Source organism: Phaseolus vulgaris, chromosome 11 (genome assembly GCF_051622355.1).
Source record: "Phaseolus vulgaris cultivar YP4 chromosome 11, ASM5162235v1, whole genome shotgun sequence".
NCBI lineage: Eukaryota > Viridiplantae > Streptophyta > Magnoliopsida > Fabales > Fabaceae > Phaseolus > Phaseolus vulgaris.
This window is the reverse complement of record NC_143508.1, coordinates 46,402,918-46,410,948: the sequence shown is the minus strand read 5'-3', so window position 1 is coordinate 46,410,948 and position 8,031 is coordinate 46,402,918. Positions and strand designations below refer to the sequence as shown.

At 30.9% G+C, this 8,031-nt stretch overlaps 1 non-coding gene across 1 annotated transcript; it reads right to left on the bottom strand.

Moving 5' to 3' along the window:
• Positions 1-3,823: 3,823 nt before the first annotated feature.
• Positions 3,824-5,610, bottom strand: LOC137808947 (ankyrin repeat-containing protein BDA1). Its single transcript, XR_016517736.1, has 3 exons — positions 4,914-5,610; positions 4,772-4,794; positions 3,824-4,480 (listed from the first exon to the last, which is right to left on the bottom strand). It is a non-coding gene; the product is annotated as an ankyrin repeat-containing protein BDA1 (transcript).
• Between the last annotated feature and the right edge of the window lie 2,421 nt (positions 5,611-8,031).

Genomic DNA, 8,031 nt, shown 5'->3' with positions numbered 1-8,031 from the left:
TTGCAGCATCTAGATCTGTCATCACCTCTATTAACAATTTCATTGCCTGTACACACAATATTGTTCACAACAAGCTTCCAATGAGTTAGATAAATCACTCTAATTAATAACTTCTAATTAATAACTTATGAATTGGTTTAACTGCAATCCAATTATAAAATCTTTTCAGTTTCCAATAAATGTTCGTAGGTATTTTCAAGCATTTGTTGAGAAATTTAAACCACACTTAACTGAACTATATTTTTTTTTTAGTTTTCTATTCTTGAAAAACTTTTACTATTGTGTCTTCATTACTAAACTTTTCTGGATCCCAGAAGATTGTTTATACGTTATAATTAAACTTAACTCTTTTCATCTTGTGACTTTTTTATGTTGTTATTTGTGTTTTATACCTATCAATACTAAATTCATAGAAAGGGGCAGAGAGATTTAATGATACCTCCGTGTCATTCTTTCTTGCTGCAATGTGTAAAATGGTGTTGCCCTCAACATCTCTCTGGTTCAGAATGGTTTGCAACTCAACCGTATTTGTCATGAGCCACCTAAGTAAGAACTCAAAAGCCTCAAACTTCTGGTATTTAACAGCAAAATGTAGTGCAGTCTCATTTCTAACAGTCAAATCTTTTACGGAATTTGGACAAGCTTTCAGACTCACTGTTAAAAGATTTATATCTCCGTATTGACTTGCAAAATGCAAAAGAGTGAGACCTCCTGGCTCGAACGAGTTCTTTGTCCATCTCTATAAGATGAAGGACCATTGTAAAATGGCCATGTTCTAGAGCAAGGTGGACCGGTCTCAGTCCTTCGGGATTGAATTTCCATGAAAATGAAGGTTTTAATATCATGATCTCTTTGGCAAATTGAACATGCCCCGCACGTGCTGCAACATGCAAAGGAGTTTCAACGAATGGTGTGGAATCTATCTCTTCTAAAACATGAGGATTATGCACAATCAATCTGTATAGACTGTCTATGTCTCCCTGTTGTGCTGCACGCTCCATCGTCCTCACACCCTTCACTTCTTTGGGATATTTCTGACTTTTTCAAGAGTTGTGTGTTTTCCAAACAACGATTTGAGTTATGAAGACTATGTTGGAATCAATTTGAACTTCAATCTCATTATATAGTAAAAAATTAGTTGTTAATACGTAGTCAAAAATTTGTTTTTAATATGTAGTTGTTATGTGGGAATAATTTTTATAGAGTGTGAAAGTAATCTTTTTGTAATTAGTAAGGTAACAAAAGTTGTTATTGAAAGGAAAAAGATGTTTTTTCTTTTTTGTCATGGTTAGGTAATAAGAAAATAATAAATACTTTCATTAATTTGACTATTTTTATTTTAAATTCAAACTAATTGTCGATAGATGTTAAACAAAAGGATGTTGTAGTTTAGTGTAAATGTACATATAATAATTATGTTGGGCGAAAATACTTTAAAAGTTATTATGAGCGACGTATTTAAAAAAAAAAATTCAACGAGGATGTTTAAAAATTATTATTCACCCTTATATCTTTTTGTCTACTTTTTTTTTATCTATCTTTATAAAATAAATTTTAATATTTAAAAATATCAAATTGCTAAAAAGAACTTTGCATCATATATAAATTATTATAATATATTTAAAATATAACTATTCATCAAAATATTTACAATTTTAAATATAATACATTTATATATATTTAAATTCATTTATTCAAATAGTATATGTAACCATATGCGTGTTCTTAAGTTTAAGGACGTAGAATTAAGAAACAGTACTGGAAAAACTATGAATAATTATTTATATTTGGCAAGACTTAGCACCCTTAGTCTTTGTTCCACCCCAAAGGTTATATATATGGAGGAGGTTACACCTGGAAGTTGCTTAGATGACCTAAGTTGTCTTTAAAAATATTTATCATCAAAAAGATATAGTAAGTGCACTAAGTGAATAGATATTGAATTGAATATCCTTGTGAATGCATATATAATTAAATGTTTCACTTCTCACTGAAATGGAGTTGTTGGTGTTCTCTCCTTGTTTAACAGAGGCAATCTCAAGAGGTCATAAAAAAAGCTTGATCCAAAATGGAACAAAGAAAAATAAACTAGAGATTCACAATGACAATAATTAGTTACTTGAGTATGCCTTAAAAGGTTAATGTTTAGATTTGATGTTATAACTTTGAAGAACCTAACAATTTCTTTGGCTTGGTGCCCTGTGTTCCTAGTAGTTGTATTCCTCATTTATTAGTTATTTGTTTGTCCTATAGTAATATACTTGTTAACCAATTTTTTAAAACAAGTTATTTTATCTAAATAAATTGAAATAGTAAATAATAATCAAATTTAATTTTTATTGATTTTTTATAATTTTTTTATTTCTCAATTTAAACTACTGTTGCATTGAATTTCTTTTCTTATAATTTCTATTATGTGTAACTATCGTAACATCATGTAATAAAATATGTATTACTTCAATTTGTAATACAATAGAAACCATCCCACATACAATAGAGAAGGGCTGAATATTTTGCCGACCTTTTTATTTTAAGCAAAGATTTGGACGGCAAGTGCTCATGTATTTGGTACCATATGTATTTGTCGCAAATGAAAAATATTTTAAGATTATGGAATCTTTGTTAATATCTGTTTAAGAAAAACATTGGAAAATTTCCTAAGAATAAAATAGTATAAGAAATGGAATTTTGAATTGGAGAGTTGCTTGGTCTGTAAGTAAGATTACGTTTAATTTAATTAATAAAGCAAATTATTAATAAGTTTTGGTTAGTGTTTTAGAGAATTTGATTTGATTGGCTTTATATGTTGGTACAACGTAGGTTTTGTAATTCATTATATTTTATGAAAGTTTTAAAATTAATATCATGTGAAAATTTTATGGAGGTTTTGAAATTTATAATATGTATTAAAGTTTTGAAATTCTTAGTATTTTATAAAGATTTTTAAATATATGATATTTAAATAAGGATTTGAAGATTTCTGTTGTTAAATATATTTTTTCTGGAGTTTAAAACCGCTTCGTGAAACACTTTTTCAGATGATTTAGTTGGAAAATCTGAAACCTTATATGAATGACTTAACGAAAATTTTAATTATTATTTATATAAAAATAAATTTTTGCTAAAATCATTTTGTTTTAGTTTATATTCTTTTGACTACATTTTTATCTATATTTATAAAATAAATTTTAATATTTAAAAATATCATATTGTTAAAAATAACTTTGCATCATATATAAATGATTATAATATATTTATAATATAACTATTCATAAAAGAAAAATATAATTACAAGTTTAAATATCAAACTAATTATATATTTAAATAACTTTATACTTATATGTAATCATATACGTGTTCTAAGGTTCAATTACTTAAGAAACAACAACGGAGAAATTATGAATAATTATATATATTTGACAGGACTTCTAATCCTTAATCTTTGCCAAAAAGTTATATATGGAAATTGCTTAGATGACCTATAAGTTCTGTGTTATTTAATTTGTTTTAATTATACTATTTATTTTTTACTTTAAGTATGTTTACATGTCAACGGTTAAAAGAGTATAAAGTAGGTATAAGCAACAATTTTTACTTAATAAAATATATTAATTTATTTTTTTCTTACTCAAAATAGTTGGAAAAAAATGTTGCATATTGCTTTTAAGCAACAATTATAAAACATATACTATAAAAATTTAAAATAATTATTATTGCTATTCAAATTCCTTTACGCTAAATTATAAAAATATGTATTATGAAAATATCACAGCATCATTTATTATAACAGTTGAATTATAACTGTCATGGAATTCTTATACTTTTACATTAGTGAACGTTTGAAAAATAAAAGACAAGCCAAAATCAATACTGCAAGAAGGACTAGGTAAAAGGAAGTCATGAGGTTTGCAGTGATATCACTGGGAGATATGACCATAATAGAGACGGAGTAGCTCATTACAAGGAGCCATGTTGGCAGATACAATAGAAACCATCCCACATTCCTAGGCATCAGCAAAATAATTGTGATAATGGCGGTCATAAAGGCCCACGCATTTGTGGTTGAAAATGCCATAAACTTCGTTTCTGACATCACTGATTTCCCTTCATAAAATTTGGATGAATTTGATGGCCCATGATCTTGAATTACAGTGTTATTAGTTCCAACTGCATTAATTTGACGAAATCCACCAGGTGGACTCAATACTGCTTGATAAGTTGTGGTTGCAATAAGAGTAGCCACTATCATGTACGCGTTTCGTATCTCATTCGACATTTTCTCTTTCATTCCAGTTTTTCGAATTATCCATTCATTCATTGATACCATTAACGAAAGCACTTTTCTAAATCTCTTAACTCTTGCTTCAGCCCTCTCCAAATTCTTTTTAATTTCTTGGTTCTCTATTATATCAATTGCCCTTTCACCACTCGAATTTGCAGCATCTATATCTGTCATCACCTTTATCAACAATTTCATTGTCTGTAGACACAATATTGCTCACAACAACAACTTAATTATAGCTTGCAGTGTTAGATAAATCACTCTAATTAATAACTTATGAATTGGTAACTGGAATCCAATTATATTCCAATAAATGCTTGTAGGTATTTTAAAGAAGTTAACTATATCTATCAAACTATTTTTTTTAGTTTTTCTAATCCGAAAAACTTTTATAAATATTTTGTAATTGATATTGTGTTTATGTAATATAGATTAGTTTTCTTGTTTAAGTATAATATAGTAGTTAATTTTCTTCAAAAAGAAAATGACATTTGGTAGTTTTTCAATTAAAACTGAAATTTATACATATATTTGTCTCTATTATCTGGATCGTTTACCAGAAGATTTGTTTATACATTATAATTATACTTAACTCTCTTCCTTTATCTCTTGTTCATCTATCTCCGGTAACTTTTTAAGTTGTTATTTGTGTCTGACAACACTAAATTCATAGAGACACAGAGAAATTTAAATAATACCTTGGTGTCATTTTTCGTTGCTGCAATGTGTAAAATGGTGTTGCCCTCCACGTCTCTCTGGTTCAGAATGGTTTGCAACTCAATAGTATTTGTCCTGAGCCACAGAACTTAAAAGCCTCAAACTTCTGGTATTTAACTGCAAAATGTAGTCCAGTCTCATTTCTAGTAGTCAAATCTTTTACAGAATCTGGGCAAGCTTTGAGAATCACTGTTAAAAAATTTATATCTCCGGATTGACTTGCCAAATGCAGAAGAGTGAGACCTCCTCTCATTTTGGCTCGAACGAGTTCTTTGTCCATCTGTATAAGGTGATAAACCATTATGGCGTGACCATGTTCTAGAGCAAGATGGATCGGTCTGAGTCCTTGGAGATTGAATTTCCAAGAAAATGAAGGTTTTAATATCATCATCTCATTGACAAATTGAACATGTCCTGCACGTGCAGCAACATGCAAAGGAGTTTCAACAAATGGCATCGAATCTATCTCTTCTAAAACACTTGGATTCTGCCCAATCAAGGAGTATAGAGTATCTATGTCTCCCTGTTGTGCATACTCCATCCTCATCACACTCTTCATTTCTTGGGGTGTTTCTTGGCTTTGTCAAGCTGTTGTCAGTTTCCAACAACTGTTTGAGTTATGGAAGACTTTGTTGGAATTGATTTGAGCTTCAATCTTAATATATATAAATGAGACCACAAGTTGCAATAAAGGAATTTTTTTTGTCATTGTTATTTGGTGATAAGAAAATAATAAATACTTTTCATTAATTTGACTTTTTTGTTTTAAATTCAAACTAATTGCTCATAGTGCTACTTTTTTTTAAAATAAATCTAAGAATTAATAAAAATATCTAATTAGTCTTTTAATTAAAAGTACTTTTAAATGTTAAACAAAAAGGAGTATAAATGTAGATATAATAGTTATAAAAATGTTTTAAAAGTTATTTTCAACGAAGTATTTTAAGAAAAAAATTATATCTTTTTGGTCTTATCAATATTTATAAAATAAATTTTAATACTTAAAAATATCAAATTGTTAAAAATAACTTTGCATCATATATAAATTATTATAGTATATTATATAACTATACATCAAAATATTTATAGTTACAAGTTTAAATATAATACTATTTCTATATTTGAATACTCTTATTCAAAATATTACATTTTTATATATAACCATATGCGTGTTCTGAAGTTTAAGGACGTACAATTAAAAAACAGCAACTGAGAAATTATGAATATTTATATTTGGCAAGACTTTTTTGTTTTAAATTCAAAATAATTGTCAATAGATGCTACTGTTTGTTTAAAACATAAATCTAAATATTAAAAAAAAATATTTGATTTAGTCTTTTAATTACGTGTACTTACTTTAAATGTTAAACAAACGGATGTTGTACTTTAAATGTTAAGCAAAATGATGTTGTAGTTTAGTGCGTAACATTGTAAAATTATTACGTTATGTTTATTTCATTTTATTTTTATCAGTTATTTTATTATAGTGTATAAATGCTTTAAAATTTATTTTCAATGAAGTATTTTAAGAAAAAAAAATTATTTTAACGAGCGTGCTTAAAAATTATTATGCACCTTTATATCTTTTTCGTCTACTTTTTTATATATATTTATAAACTAAATTTTAATATTTAAAAATATCAAATTGTTAAAAATATTTGCATCATAATATAAATTATTATAGTATATTTTTTTATTATGAAAATGAAGCTACCATTAAGGGAAAGGTGATTACGATAAGGTCCAACCAGAAAGATGCTCGGAAGTGTTATGAGAGCAGCTTAAAGAACAGAAGGAGTTACAACTCTGCCGCTATTTCTCATGAGAGGAAAGTAGTCGAGGTCCTGGAAGCCGAGTTAGGCCATAAACAACCGTCGGGACCAGGTGGTGACGTCCGAGAACGGGAAATCGAAGGAAAGTTGTTCAAGCTTGGTGCCTCGCTAGGTCAGGAGTTGCAAGACCAGATAGCTGGGGTGATAGTCAGGCACCTGGACGCGTTCGCATGGTCCTCCGCTGACATGCCTGGGATAGACCCTGATTTCCTATGCCACAGGCTCACTATGGACAACAGGGTTTGACCAGTCGTTCAGAGGAGGAGAAAGTTTAATGAAGAAGGCGCTTAATCATCAAAACGGAAACTCAGAAGTTGTTGAACGCCGACCATATCAGGGAGATCCAGTACCCTGAATGGTTAGCAAACGTGGTGCTGGTTTAGAAGGCTAATGGCAAGTGGAAGATGTGCGTCGACTTCACATACCTGAACAAGGCGTGTCCAAAAGATTCATACCTGCTGCCGAGCATTGACTCCTTGGTGGACAGTGCCTCAGGGCGTCGACTACTGAGTTTCCTGGATGCATTCTCGGGGTACAGTCAGATTCGGATGCACCCCAATGATGAGAGTAAGACTGCTTTCATGATGGAGCTCGCCAACTATTGTTACAAGGTCATGCCCTTTGGCCTAAAAAACGTTGGCGCCACTTACCAACGTCTGATGGACGGGATTCTCGCCCCCATGCTCGAGCGAAATGTGCAGGCGTACGTAGACGACATGGTCGTTACCTCCAAGGAGAAAAAGCAGCATATGGTCGTTACCTCAGGGCGCCGACTACTGAGTTTCTTGGATGCATTCTCGGGGTACAGTCAGATTCGGATGCACCCCAATGATGAGAGTAAGACTGCTTTCATGATGGAGCTCGCCAACTATTGTTACAAGGTCATGCCCTTTGGCCTAAAAAACGTTGGCGCCACTTACCAACGTCTGATGGATGGGATTCTCGCCCCCATGCTCGAGCGAAATGTGCAGGCGTACGTAGATGATATGGTCGTTTCCTCCAAGGAGAAAAAGCAGCATGTGACAGACCATGAGGAACTGCTTGCGACCATAGGCAAGTATAACCTGAAGTTAAACCCCGAAAAAATGTGTGTTCGGAGTAGAGGCAGATAAGTTCCTTGGGTTCATGCTAACCGAGAGGGGCATAGAAGCCAACCCTGATAAGTGTGCCGCCATCATCGAAATGAGAAGCCCTGCCACT